Source organism: Tamandua tetradactyla, chromosome X (assembly GCF_023851605.1).
Source record: "Tamandua tetradactyla isolate mTamTet1 chromosome X, mTamTet1.pri, whole genome shotgun sequence".
Classification (NCBI taxonomy): domain Eukaryota; kingdom Metazoa; phylum Chordata; class Mammalia; order Pilosa; family Myrmecophagidae; genus Tamandua; species Tamandua tetradactyla.
In genome coordinates, this window is record NC_135353.1 from 62,897,036 (window position 1) to 62,912,595 (window position 15,560).

The 15,560-nt window shown below is 36.7% G+C and overlaps 1 protein-coding gene across 1 annotated transcript in view; it reads left to right on the forward strand.

Moving 5' to 3' along the window:
• COL4A6 (collagen type IV alpha 6 chain) overlaps positions 1-15,560 on the forward strand; it is a 411,951-nt gene that overhangs the window by 65,557 nt on the left and 330,834 nt on the right. The gene's annotated exons all lie outside the window — the stretch shown is intronic.

The following is a 15,560-nucleotide window of genomic DNA, read 5'->3' on the forward strand; positions in this document are numbered from 1 at the left end:
AAAGAGAAAGAATTCTAACCAAGAGTTCTGTACCCAGCCAAATTGTCCTCCAAAACTGAGGGAGAAATTTAAATTCTCACAGACAAACAAATGCTGAGAGAATTTGTCAAGAAGAGACTGGCCCTGCAAGAAATACTAAAGAGAATTTCTGCTGGCAGAAAAAAAAGACAAGAGAGGGAGCTATGGAGGAGGGCTGAGAATTTGTAGTAAGGGTAAATTAAAGGCCAAAAAGAAAAAGAGGGAAAAGAATATATGGATCTGACAACATCAAAAGGATGAGATGGTGGATTCAAATGCCTTTACATTAATAACTTTGAATGTTAACAGACCAAACTTACTCATTAGAAGATACAGATCGGCAGTATCAATTAAGATATATAATCCAGCTATATGCTGCTTATAAGAGACTTATTTTAGACACAAAGATACAAATAGTTTGAAAGTGAAATGATGGAAAAAGATCTTCCATGCAAGCTGTAACCAAATGAAAGCAGTAGTAGCTATACTATCAGACAAAATAGGCTTTAAATGTAAAGACATCATAAGAGACAAAGAAGGACACTATATATTAATAAAAGGGACAATTCACCAAGAAGAAATATCAACTATAAATGTTTATGTTCCCAATCAAGGAGCTCCAAATTACATGAGGCAAACACTGGCAAAACTAAAGGGAGCGAAAGACAATAATAATAGGAGACTTCAATACAATACTCTCCTCTACAGCTAAAACAACCAGACAGAGGATCAACAAGGAAAAAGAAAATTTAAACAATTGGATAAATGAATTAGACCTAACAGACATATATAGGTTATTACACCCCAAAACACCAGGATATATACTATTCCCTAGTGCTCATGGAACATAATCCAGGATAGATCATACTCTGGGGCACAAAAAGGTCTTTATCAATTTAAAAACTTTGAAATTATTCAAAGCGCTTTCTCTAATCACAATGTAATGAATCTGGAAATCAATAACCACCAAAGAATGAGAACTTTCACAAATTTTTGGAAATTAAACAACACACTCTTAAACAACTAGTGAGTCAAAGAAGAAAATACTAGAGAAATTGGTATTTATCTGGAGACAAATGAAAATGAGAATATAACATATCAAAATTTATGAGATGCAGCAAAGGCAGTGTGAAGTGGGAAATTTATTACCCTAGGTGCCTATATTAAAAAAGAGAAAAGACCAAAAGTCAAGGACTTAACTGCTCATATGGAGGAACTAGAAAAAAAAATAGCAAATTAACCCCAAAGTAAATAGAAAAAGAAAAATAACAAAGATTAAAGCAGAGTGGAATGAATGGGAGAACAAAAGAACAATAGAAAGAATCAATAAAACCAAAAGTTGGTTCTTTGAGAAAATCAATAAAATCCATGGACCACTAGCAATGCTGACAAAGAAAAAGAGAGAGAGGATGCAAATCAACAAAATCAGAAATGAGAGGGAGGTCATTGTTACAGAACCTGAAGAAATAAAAAAGAAATCATAAGAGGATACTATGAACAACTAGATGCCAACAAACTAGACAACTTAGATGAATGGACAAATTCCTGGAAACACATTAACAAGCTACATTGACTCAAGAAGAAATAGAAGATATCAACAAACCAATCACAAATAAAGAGATTCAATCTGTCATTAAAAATTTTCCTACAGACTTCCGGAGAAGATGGCAGCTTAGTAAGACGCACGGATCTTAGTTTCTCCTCCAGGACAGCTACTAGGGGAGTAGAAACGATACAGAACAGCTCCCAAAGCCACGACAGAGATAAAAAAGACAGCGTACCCCATCCTGGAATGGCTGGCTGGCTGAGAGAACCCACTCTGGTGAGATCGCAGAGGGGCGCGGGCTTCACCAGGTGGGGCGGCAAGCGGCCGGAGTCACTCCCTTCCCCCTCCCCGGGCCAGCTGGGAGAAGTGGACAGGTGGTCCCCTCAACCCGCGGCGGCTGGCGCCCACACCACACGCGGCCCCCTGGACCAACTGAGAGAATTGGATCGGAAATCCCCAGACCACGGAGAATGGCGACGGGGGGGGGGCCCTTCCAAACTCATGACTCCCTGGGAACGTGCACTCTCCCAGGCGGGCTGCTGCAGCTGGCGCCCTCCCGCCAAGTTTGGTGCCCCGCGCCCCAGGCCAACTAGGAAATTCGGACGGGCGCTTTCCCGGGCTGCGGCGGCCAGCGACCCTCCCGCGTTCGGATCCCGGGCCGGCTGGCACTCTTCCAAGCCGCTTCGGCTAGCGAACCTCCCGGACGGCGAGAGTTTTCCAAAGTTAAAGGACCCACAGCACCTTTTACTGGTGGAACCCGCAGACAAACGTGTGCCACGAGCGCCACCTACTGGGCAGGATAAGAAAAACAGAACCCAGAGATTTCACAGAAAAATCTTACAACCTTGTTGGGTCCGACACCCAGGGAAATCTGACTAAATGCCCAGACACCAGCAGCAGAAGATAACTGTTCACGCTCAGAAGATTGAGAATATGGCCCAGTCAAAGGAACAAACCAATAGTTCAAATGAGATACAAGAGCTGAGACAACTAATGCTGAATATACGAACAGAAATGGAAAACCTCTTCAAAAATGAAATCGATAAATTGAGGGAGGAGATGAAGAGGACATGGGCTGAACATAAAGAAGAAATAGAAAAACTGAAAAAACAAATCACAGAACTTATGGAAGTGAAGGATAAAGTAGAAAAGATGCAAAAAACAATGGATACCTACAATGATAGATTTAAAGAGACAGAAGATAGAATTAGTGATTTGGAGGATGGAACATCTGAATTCCAAAAAGAAACAGAAACTATCGGGAAAAGAATGGAAAAATTTGAACAGGGTATCAGGGAACTCAAGGACAATATGAACCGCACAAATATACGTGTTGTGGGTGTCCCAGTAGGAGAAGAGAAGGGAAAAGGAGGAGAAAAACTAATGGAAGAAATTATCACTGAAAATTTCCCAACTCTTATGAAAGACCTAAAATTACAGATCCAAGAACTGCAGCGCACCCCAAAGAGATTAGACCCAAATAGGCGTTCTCCAAGACACTTACTAGTTAGAATGTCAGAGGTCAAAGAGAAAGAGAGGATCTTGAAAGCAGCAAGAGAAAAACAATCCATCACATACAAGGGAAACCCAATAAGACTATGTGTAGATTTCTCAGCAGAAACCATGGAAGCTAGAAGACAGTGGGATGATATATTTAAATTACTAAAAGAGAAAAACTGCCAACCAAGACTCCTATATCCAGCAAAATTATCCTTCAAAAATGAGGGAGAAACTAAAACATTCTCAGACAAAAAGTCACTGAGAGAATTTGTGACCAAGACACCAGCTCTGCAAGAAATACTAAAGGGAGCACTAGAGTCAGATACAAAAAGACAGAAGAGAGAGGTATGGAGAAGAGTGTAGAAAGAAGGAAAATCAGATATGATATATATAATACAAAAGGCAAAATGTTAGAGGAAAATATTATCCAAACAGTAATAACACTAAATTTCAATGGATTGAATTCCCCAATCAAAAGACATAGATTGGCAGAATGGATTAAAAAACATTGTCCTTCTATATGCTGTCTACAGGAAACACATCTTAGACCCAAAGATAAACATAGGTTGAAAGTGAAAGGTTGGGAAAAGATATTTCATGCAAGTAACAACCAGAAAAGAGCAGGAGTGGCTACACTAATATCCAACAAATTAGACTTCAAATGTAAAGCAGTTAAAAGAGACAAAGAAGGACACTATATACTAATAAAAGGAACAATTAAACAAGAAGACATAACAATCATAAATATTTATGCACCGAACCAGAATGCCCCAAAATACGTGAGGAATACACTGCAAACACTGAAAAGGGAAATAGACTCATATACCATAATAGTTGGAGACTTCAACTCACCACTCTCATCAATGGACAGAACATCTAGACAGAGGATCAATAAAGAAATAGAGAATCTGAATATTACTATAAATGAGCTAGACTTAACAGACATTTATAGGACATTACATCCCACAACAGCAGGATTCACCTTTTTCTCAAGTGCTCATGGATCATTCTCAAAGATAGACCATATGCTGGGTCACAAAGCAAGTCTTAACAAATTTAAAAAGATTGAAATCATACACAACACTTTCTCGGATCATAAAGGAATGAAGTTGGAAATCAATAATAGGTGGAGTGCCAGAAAATTCACAAATACGTGGAGGCTCAACAACACATTCCTAAACAACGAGTGGGTCAAGGAAGAAATTGCTAGAGAAATTAGCAAATACCTCGAGGCGAATGAAAATGAAAACACAACATATCAAAACTTATGGGACGCAGCAAAGGCAGTGCTAAGAGGGAAATTTATTGCCCTAAATGCCTATATCAGAAAAGAAGAAAAGGCAAAAATGCAGGAATTAACTATCCATTTGGAAGAACTGGAGAAAGAACAGCAAACTAACCCCAAAGCAAGCAAAAGGAAAGAAATAACAAAGATTAGAGAAGAAATAAATGAAATTGAAAACATGAAAACAATAGAGAAAATCAATAAGGCCAGAAGTTGGTTCTGTGAGAAAATCAATAAGATTGATGGGCCCTTAGCAAGACTGACAAAAAGAAGAAGAGAGAGGATGCAAATAAATAAGATCAGAAATGGAAGAGGAGACATAACTACTGAACTCACAGAAATAAAGGAGGTAATAACAGGATACTATGAACAACTCTACGCTAATAAATACAACAATTTAGATGAAATGGACGGGTTCCTGGAAGGACATGAACAACCAACTTTGACTCAAGAAGACATAGATGACCTCAACAAACAAATCACAAGTAAAGAAATTGAATCAGTCATTCAAAAGCTTCCTAAAAAGAAAAGTCCAGGACCAGACGGCTTCACATCTGAATTCTATCAAACATTCCAGAAAGAATTAGTACCAACTCTCCTCAAGCTCTTCAAAAAAATCGAAGTGGAGGGAAAACTACCTAATTCATTCTATGAAGCCAACATCACCCTCATACCAAAACCAGGCAAAGATATTACAAAAAAAGAAAACTACAGGCCAATCTCTCTAATGAATATAGATGCAAAAATCCTCAATAAAATTCTAACAAATCGTATCCAACAACACATTAAAAGAATTATTCATCATGACCAAGTAGGATTCATCCCAGGTATGCAAGGATGGTTCAACATAAGAAAATCAATTAATGTAATACACCATATCAACAAATCAAAGCAGAAAAATCACATGATCATCTCAATTGATGCAAAGAAGGCATTTGACAAGATTTAACATCCTTTCCTGTTGAAAAACTTCAATGGATAGGAATACAAGGGAACTTCCTTAAAATGATAGAGGGAATATATGAAAAACCCACAGCTAATATCATCCTCAATGGGGAAAAATTGAAAACTTTCCCCCTAAGATCAGGAACAAGACAAGGATGTCCACTATCACCACTATTATTCAACATTGTGTTGGAGGTTCTAGCCAGAGCAATTAGACAAGAAAAAGAAATACAAGGCATCAAAATAGGAAAGGAAGAAGTAAAACTATCACTGTTTGCAGACGATATGATACTATACGTCGAAAACCCGGAAAAATCCACAACAAAACTACTAGAGCTAATAAATGAGTACAGAAAAATTTGCAGGTTACAAGATCAACATTCAAAAATCTGTAGCATTTCTATACACTAGCAATGAACAATTGGAGGGGGAAATCAAGAAACGAATCCCATTTACAATTGCAACTAAAAGAATAAAATACCTAGGAATAAATTTAACTAAAGAGACAAAAAACCTATATAAAGAAAACTACAAAAAACTGCTAAAAGAAATCACAGAAGACCTAAATAGATGGAAGGGCATACCGTGTTCATGGATTGGAAGACTAAATATAGTTAAGATGTCAATCCTACCTAAATTAATTTACAGATTCAATGCAATACCAATCAAAATCCCAACAACTTATTTTTCAGAAATAGAAAAACCAATAAGCAAATTTACCTGGAAGGGCAGGGTGCCCCGAATTGCTAAAAACATCTTGAGGAAAAAAAAGGAAGCTGGAGGACTTGCACTGCCTGACTTTAAGGCATATTATGAAGCCACAGTGGTCAAAACAGCATGGTATTGGCATAAAGATAGATATATCGACCAATGGAATCGAATAGAGTGCTCAGATATAGACCCTCTCATCTATGGACATTTGATCTTTGATAAGGCAGTCAAGCCAACTCACCTGGGACAGAACATTCTCTTCAACAAATGGTGCCTAGAGAACTGGATATCCATATGCAAAAGAATGAAAGAAGACCCATATCTCACACCCTACACAAAAGTTAACTCAAAATGGATCAAAGATCTAAACATTAGGTCTAAGAACATAAAACAGTTAGAGGAAAATGTAGGGAGATATCTTATGAACCTTACAATTGGAGGCAGTTTTATGGACCTTAAACCTAAAGCAAGAGCACTGAAGAAGGAAATAAATAAGTGGGAACTCCTCAAAATTAAACACTTTTGTGCATCAAAGAACTTCATCAAGAAAGTAGAAAGACAGCCTACACAATGGGAATCAATATTTGGAAACGACATATCAGATAAAGGTCTAGTATCTAGAATTTATAATGAGATTGTTCAACTCAACAACAAAAAGACGGCCAACCCAATTACAAAATGGGAAAAAGACTTGAATAGACACCTCTCAGAGGAGGAAATACAAATGGCCAAAAGACACATGAAGAGATGCTCAATGTCCCTGGCCATTAGAGAAATGCAAATCAAAACCACAATGAGATATCATCTCACACCCACCAGAATGGCCATTATCAACAAAACAGAAAATGACAAGTGCTGGAGAGGATGCGGTGAAAGAGGCACACTTATCCACTGTTGGTGGGAATGTCAAATGGTGCAACCACTGTGGAAGGCAGTTTGGCGGTTCCTCAAAAAGCTGAATATAGAATTGCCATACGACCCAGCAATACCATTGCTGGGAATCTACTCAAAGGAATTAAGGGCAAAAACTCAAACGGACATTTGCACACCAATGTTTATAGCAGCATTATTTACAATTGCAAAGAGATGGAAACAGCCAAAATGTCCATCAACAGACGAGTGGCTAAACAAACTGTGGTATATACATACGATGGAATATTATGCAGCTTTAAGACAGGATAAACTTATGAAGCATGTAATAACATGGATGGACCTAGAGAACATTAGGCTGAGTGAGTCTAGCCAAAAACTAAAAGACAAATACTGTATGGTCCCAATGATGTGAATTGACATTCGAGAATAAACTTGGAATATGTCATTGGTAACAGAGTCCAGCAGGAGTTAGAGACAGGGTAAGATAATGGGTAATTGGAGCTGAAGGGATACAGACTGTGCAACAGGACTAGATACAAAAACTCAAAAATGGACAGCACAATAATACCTAATTGTAAAGTAATCATGTTAAAACACTGAATGAAGCTGCATCTGAGCTATAGGTTTTTGTTTTGTTTTGTTTTTTACTATTATTACTTTTATTTTTTTCTCTATATTAACATTCTATATCCTTTTCCGTTGTGTTGCTAGTTCTTCTAAACCGATGCAAATGTACTAAGAAACGATGATCATGCATCTATGTGATGATGTTAAGAATTACTGATTGCATATGTAGAATGGTATGATTTCTAAAAAAAAAAAGAAAAATGGACAGCACAATACTACCTAATTGTAAAGTAAGTATGTTAAAACACTGAATGAAGCTGCATCTGAGCTATAGTTGTTGGTTTTTTCTTATATATTTTTGTATTTTTTATTTTTATTTTTATTTTTATTTTTTCTCTATATTATCATTTTATTTCTTTTTCTGTTGTCTTGCTATTTCTTTTTCTAAATCGATGCATATGTACTAAGAAATGATGATCATACATCTATGTGATGATATTAAGAATTACTGATTGCATATGTAGAATGGAATGATTTCTAAATGTTGTGTTAATTTTTTTTATTAATAAAAAAATTTTTTTCCTACAAAAAAAGCCCAGGGCCAGATGGCTTCACATGGGAATTTTATCAAACATTCCCATAAGAACTACCAACCCTGCTCAAACTTCTCCAAAAAATTGAAGAAAAATGAACACTATCTGAACTCATTTTATGAAGCTAGCATCACTCTAATACCAAAACCGAGTAGAGATGCTATAAGAAAGGAAATTACAGGTCCATCTCCCCAGTGAGCATAGATTCAAAAATTATCAACAAAATACTAACAAATAGAATCCAATGACACATTAAAAATTATGCACCACAACCAAGTTGGTTTATGCCAGGAATGCAAGGAAGGTTCAACATAAGACTATCAGTGTAACAGAGGACATTAACAAATTGAAAGGGAAAAATTGCATGGTCATCTCAATTGATGCTGAAAAAGCATTCAACAAATTCAACATCCTTTTCTGATCAATACACTCCAAAAAGTATGAATCAAAGGTACTTCCTCCATATGATAAAGGGCATAGCCTGCATTGTACTCAATGGTAAGCACCTGATAGCCTTTCCCCTATGATCAATAATCAGACAAGATGCCCACTGTCACCACTATTATTCATCATTGTAGTAGAAGTTCTTGCTAGAGCCATCAGGTAGTAAAAAGGAATAAAATGCATCCAATTTGGAAAGGAAGAAGTAAAATTGTCATTATTTGCAGATGACATGATACTGTTCTTAGAAAATCCAGAGAAATCTACAACAAAGTTACTTGAGCTAATAAAAAAATTTCATCAAGGTTGAGGATGTAAAATTAATGTGTAAAAATCATTAATGTCTCTTTACACAAGCAATGACCTAACTGAGGAGTCAAGTAAGGAAAACATTCCATTCAAAATAGCACCTTAAAGAATCAAATACCTAAGAATGAACTTAATTAGTAATATAAAGTACCTGTACACAGAAAACTACATGACAATACTGAAAGAAATCAAAGTAGATCTAAATAGGTTGAAAGATATTCCCTGCTCATGGGTAGGAAGGTTAAATGTAGTTAGGATGCCAATTCTACCCAAATTAATATACAGATTCAACAGCATACCAATCAAAATTCCGAAGACCTTCTTTGAAGGCTTGGAAAACCTAGTCTCCAAATTTATAAGGAAGGGAAAGAGACCCTGAGTAGCTAAACCTATCCTTAAAAAGAAGAACAAAGTGGGAGGATTAACACTTACTGATTTTAAAGCTTATTTTAAAGGCATAGTGGTTCAAACAGCATTGTACTGGCACAAAGATAGAAGTATTGACCAATGGAAGCAAATCGAGAGTGCAGAAATAGACCACCAAATCTATGGTCATCTGATTTTCAACATATCCGCTGAACTGGGACAAAATAGTCTTTTCAATAAATGGGCATGGGAGAACTGGATATCAGTAGTGAAAGGAAAGAAAGAGGACTGTTACCTTACACCCTATACAAAAATAAACTCATAGTGGATCAAACACCTTAATATATGAACCAGTATCATAAAACTCCTAGAGGAAAATGTAGGAAAACATCTTCAAGACCTAGTAATAGGAGGTAGCTCCCTAAACTTGACACCCAAAGCACAAGCCACAAAAGAAAAAATAGATAAATGAGAACTCCTCAAAGTCAAATGCTTTTGCACCCCAAAAGTCTTTGTGAAAAAGATGAAGAGACAGCCAACTCAATTGGTGGAAATATTTGGAAATCACATATCAGATAACTGTTTGATATCCTGTATGCATAAATAAATCATACAACTCAACAACAAAAGAACAAACCGTCCAATTATAATATGGGCTAAATATATGAATAGGTATTTTTCTGAAGAGCAAATACAAATGGCTAAAAAGCACATGAAGAGATGCTCATTCTCATTAGCTAAAAGGGAAATGCAGATAAAGAATACAGTGAGATACCACGTTACAACTATAAGAACGGCTGCTGTTAAACTAAAAGGAAACTACAATTTCGGAGAGGATGTGGAAAAATTGGAACACTATTCACTGCTGGTAGTAATGTATAGTGGTACAGCCCCTATGGATGACAGTCTGACAGTTCCTCAGAAAACTAAATATTAAGTTGACCTATGACCTGGCAATACCACTTCTGGTTTATACCCAGAAGAGCTAAAAGCAGTGACACAAACAGACATTTGCACACCAATGTTCATAGCAGCACCATTCACAATCTCCAAAGGATGAAGACAATTCAAGTGCCCATCAACAGACTAGTGGAGTAACAAAATGTGATATATACATACAGTGGAATATTATGTAGCAGTAAGACCAAATGATATCCTGAACCACATAACAAGATGGATGAACCTTGAGGTTATAATGTTGAGTAAAATAAGCCAGACACAAAAGGATAGATACTGTATAATTCCACTTTTATGACCATGGTAAAGGTAAAGTGAGAGGCTTATAATACGGAATAAAGGAGACCTAAGGTTACATGGAAGCTAGAGATGGATGAATGGTTATCTAATGGGTTTGAACTTAAGGTAATAGATAGAAGTGAAAGTGGATCACTAGTGGGTCCATAAGTAATATTACCATATAGAAGGTGAGCATGATTGAAGGGGTTGTATGGACCCATGTTTCCCACCTGTTAGCATTACAAATATAAATATATTTTTGCATGAACTACTTCAAAGGTATGAATCTTGTACAAAGAGTGTATAATTTAGGGGTATGGGGGAAAACTGCTATTGCATGCTATGTGCTATGTTTAATAGGAAAGCATCAACTGTACTACAGCAATACCAGGGGTAAATAATAGGGGTTGGGGGACAAGAGTTAAGGGGAGTTCTGATTTTTCTATTTGGTGAGGGTATGTTTATCAGTTACTTGTCTCTTGGGAACAGTCAAATTGTCTAAAATTGAGAGTCTTGATGGACTATTGACTTTGGACATCATACATGATGCCCAATGTATGGAGGTGGCTGAAGGATGCACTGACTGAGACATATAATGGCGAACAATGGTGTATACATATAATCAAATATTGTACTGCTTCAAAAAGGAAGAAAATTGTGAGGCATGCAAAACTGTGAATGGCCCTGTGGGATATTTGGTGAGACAAAATAAGCCAGAAACAAAAGAGCAAATATTGTATCATCTCATTTAGAAAATATTTGTAAGAAACTTGGGGCATAGAATGTAAACTCTTATAGCAGTCACATTTAGTCTGGAGTGGTATTTGTTATTTCTGGATTTTGAGAGCTATGCTATATATGTATAGCCTGGTATTTAGAGATAAAAATGAAGTTCATCAGGTGAGGATAAACGTAATTCAGAATATGGGGGTAAGAAAGACATTGTCTGTATTTTTGAAATTCACCTACTCTATGAAACTAATGGAGGAAAAGTTTATTTTGTCCAGAACCTAAATTTTCTGTAGCACATAATCTAATTCAACCTGTCTGGATAGATCATTTAAGCAACCCAAACATGGGAGACCAGAATAAGAATGAGAGCCTTCAATCCTATATAGCTTAATGTAATCCCTGGAAACTTCCCAGACTATATTAAGCAGATAATCAAAACATATTAGCAAAGTCCCTTGAGGGATGGGAGAAAAAATATGGAACAATCAAACATTACCACTGGGGAAACCCCTGATACTGTGTCAAACATTAGAGACACCCAAACCAATAGGCCAAACCCTTGGTCTTGAGGCTTGCTCCTGGGAAGCTTGTTTATGTATCAGAGAAGCTTAGCCTACGTATAGATATGCCTGAAAGTTACTTCCAGAGGACCTCTTTTGTTGCTCAGATGTGGCCTCTCTCTCTAAGCCCAACTCTGCAAATGAAATGAGTACTCTACCCCCTACATGGGACATATCATCCAGAGATGAAAGTCTCCCTGGTGGCATGAGAGATGACTCCCAGGGATGAGTCTGGCCTGCCACCATGGGATTGACAATGCCATCCTGACCAAAACTGGTAAAAAAAAAAAAAAAGTGTAACAAATAAGGTATCAATGGCTGACAGAGTTTAAATAGAGTTGAGAGGCTACTCTGGGGGCAACTTTCATACAACTTCATCTAGATATTGATACATATCACAGCTTGCCAAACCAAAACCAAAACATTCTTGTCAAACCTAACGAATACCTAGAGTGTTATATGAGATTCTGCAAAGTTTTCATGCCCTATGGGATTACTTTCCAGAAATCTGAAATCCAGAAGGACCAACCTTTCCAGAACATCTAATTCCATCCCCCTATCCCATATTATCGATAGCCCCTTCCAGCATGAAAAAGTTAAAATGGGCATAGCCCACTACCCCTAAAAGTAAGAAAAGATCAAAGGAGATGGTGGAGTTATACAGAGAAGCTAAGGTTTAACAAGTGAGTATGATTGCTGAATCATTATATTGATATTTATTTCCGTCTCTAGTGTCTTGGAACAGCTAGTAGTAAAAACCTAAAATTGTGGAATTGTATACCATACCAAACTCTGAATTCTGATCTAAAAGTAATTATTGTAGTGTGACTTGAAATATATTCCTTGTTTGTATATATGTTATTTTTCACAAAAAGGAAAAAGAAGTCGATTGTAAATGCATAGCTATATGATGATACTGAGAAACATTGATTTTACACTTGGGATGATTACACGGTATGCAAATATATAATACATATCAGTGAAATTACATTAAAACTGAAAAAAAGAGACAAAGCTGATCCAGGTTGGTTGTGTTCCTATCCCCAGAATAAGCCCACAAGAATACTCCATGAAAGAAATCCTCAATTTATGCCTGCACCATTACAATAGATTACAATCAAACAGATATGAGTTCACAATAATCAAAGATGACCAAATACATTAGAAAGGAAGCCACCATACATGAATTAGCAAAAACAATAATAAGCAGATTTATATTCCCAAGAAATAAGATATTCAGAATACCCATGTATGATTTTTCCTAATAACAGATATATAACAAAGATGAGAAAGCAACAAGAGACTATTAGAAGATACCAGGAATGTTTTTTAAATAATTAAATGATACTTTTAAGAATGAAAAATATATTGAATTAAGAAATGCAGGGACTGTTTAAAAGAGCCAGTAGACCACAGGTGAAGAGAGAATTAGTGACCTTGAAGTCAAAGCTAAAAGGATTATCTTTTAAAAAAATATTTTAAAAGTGTATTTCTACTTTAGCCCATAGACTCAATTCTTAGAGGATAGAATTGATTCCTTTCTAATGCTTTGTCTATGGACCCTTTATATTTCCATTACCTTCCAATAAAGTCAGCACCTTCCATCTTGATGCAAGTTTTAAGTGAAAATTGCCAGCACAACCTTCAAAATGTAAATTTATTGAACAAACCTGAGAAGAATAGTAAACAAAAAAAAATGCAGCCACATAAATAAAAAAAAGAATTGCATATTTACATAGTTCAGTAACTATTAAGTTTTCACATACAGAGGTTAATGCATATGAAAATGTTGGTAGTAGTGTTTGGAAGTCTTGAAATGCTGAATGCAATGAACAGATGAACACTAAAGTTTAGCTATAAGTCAGTTACAAACCTATGAGGTCTCCACAAAGTAACACCTTCTAGTTCTGATTCTTCCTTTCAGGCACAAGCAAGTTACCAATTTTTTGTAATCGTTCACAATGACCATTAATGGTGTCGAAAGACAGTAGCAAGTTTAAATATCCCTTTATTTACCCAACACAGAAGTGTGCAATATGCTTCAAATGATAAGAACAGAATTTTAAAAGACCAGATTCTACTCATAAAAATGTCAGTGGAGGGTGTACAGGTGGTTCAGTAGTAGAATGCTTGCCTTTGATGTGGGAGACCCAGGTTCAATTCCTGGACTATGTACCCCCCCCAAAAAAAAAGAACTCAATGGAGAAAACAAGTAGTGTCTGTGCAACACAGTACAGTATTTTGTACAGAATATTTTTAACTCCACGACAGTCCTTAAATTAAAAATGTTGTTCATTGAAAGAACTCACTGTTGACTACACTTTGAGTGCTCAACATATTTGGAAATGCACTATCTATGAATAAATGTGGCTTAACAAAGGAGACAAAATCAGACAAACTGTGAGACAATGCATAAGCAAGTATACCATAGAGCTTTACATACTACAGTGGTCTCTATGAATAATAATTTACAAGTGAACCAGTATCAATATGTCCCTTAATGTATATGGAGATTGCTAAACTATAAAACATGTTCATTTTTAGTTTTTATATATCTCTGTATCATAGAAGCAAAGAATAAACAGCATCTCAGTTCTATTTGTGATTGATTATTAAATAACCTCTAGACTGTGTACGTAATTACATTAAATAAAGCAGGCATGTCTAGAGTTGTCGCAATAATCAAGATATTTAATGGCACTGGACAAAATAAAGCCAAACTTTACATGAATAAGAGAAAATAGGAATTTTATGTGTTTGTATCTCTTGTGCTGAAGGTCAACTTTATGACTAGACATAAAATGTCAAGAATTAAGAGTGTCATGCAGCAGCATTGAATTAATGACTGGGGATAGAAACAACAAACAGGTGTTTCAACAAAGTCTGACATTCTTAATAGGTTTTATTACATTGGCTGGAATACTCTAAATTCATGAAAGCTTTTGACAAAAGCTTCAATTCCCAACCCCTTAAAAAAGTGTGTTGAATTAGGAAAAGAAATAAAAGATAGAAGTAATTATCTAGACAGATACAAAACAACAAGCCTTAGTCCCTCCCATATCCCTTAATGCAATCTTTATTGTGATGGTACTTTTAGTTTCTTCCCTCATGTTGAAGCCTACTGTGGGTATCATGTCTTCACTGAATTGACCTGACACAATGACATTGGCAAAGGCGGTCTTGCCCAAGTACTGCAGCCCCACCAATGTCAGCACCATCTCCTTCAAGAACAGTGAACAGAACCAGTCCACCAGGCAGAAGATGAGCACCGGCATGATGGTGGCTGGAAGGAAGGATTGGCAACTGGACAGATGGGTAGTGGTGGCAGTCCTTCCATGCAAATAGACTGTGGCCAGGAACCCCCAGTGGCTCCTTGGGACCCAGGGAGACATGGGCTGACACTGGCGGGCAGCAGCCAGAACTATATCTAATGGAGACAGAAAAGCAAGGAATTGGAATATAAAAGTTAGATGGCAAAAAAAAGAAAAAAAAATTAGAGAGATGGAGCCCAGAGTAATATCTAATTAAAGCCCCAAAAGAGAGAATACAGAGAATTGAGGAGAAGCACTAAATATACATATAATGGCTAAGAAGGTTCTAGAAAGACATAAATTCCTAAAGTTAGAAGCAACACATATACTAACAGGATGAGAAAGTGACAGAGAGAATGAATCCTAGCCTGAATATACTGTAGTGAAACCAGGATACCACCAACAAAAGGAAGATCTTAAAGGCAGATCACCTACAAAGGAAGAGCAGTGTGGTAGTTATATTCAGTTGTCAACATGGCCAGGTGAAGGCACCTAGTTCTGTTGCTGTGGACATGAGCCAGTGGTACATGAACATCTGTTGCTCATTACATCTGCAGTTGGCTAGGA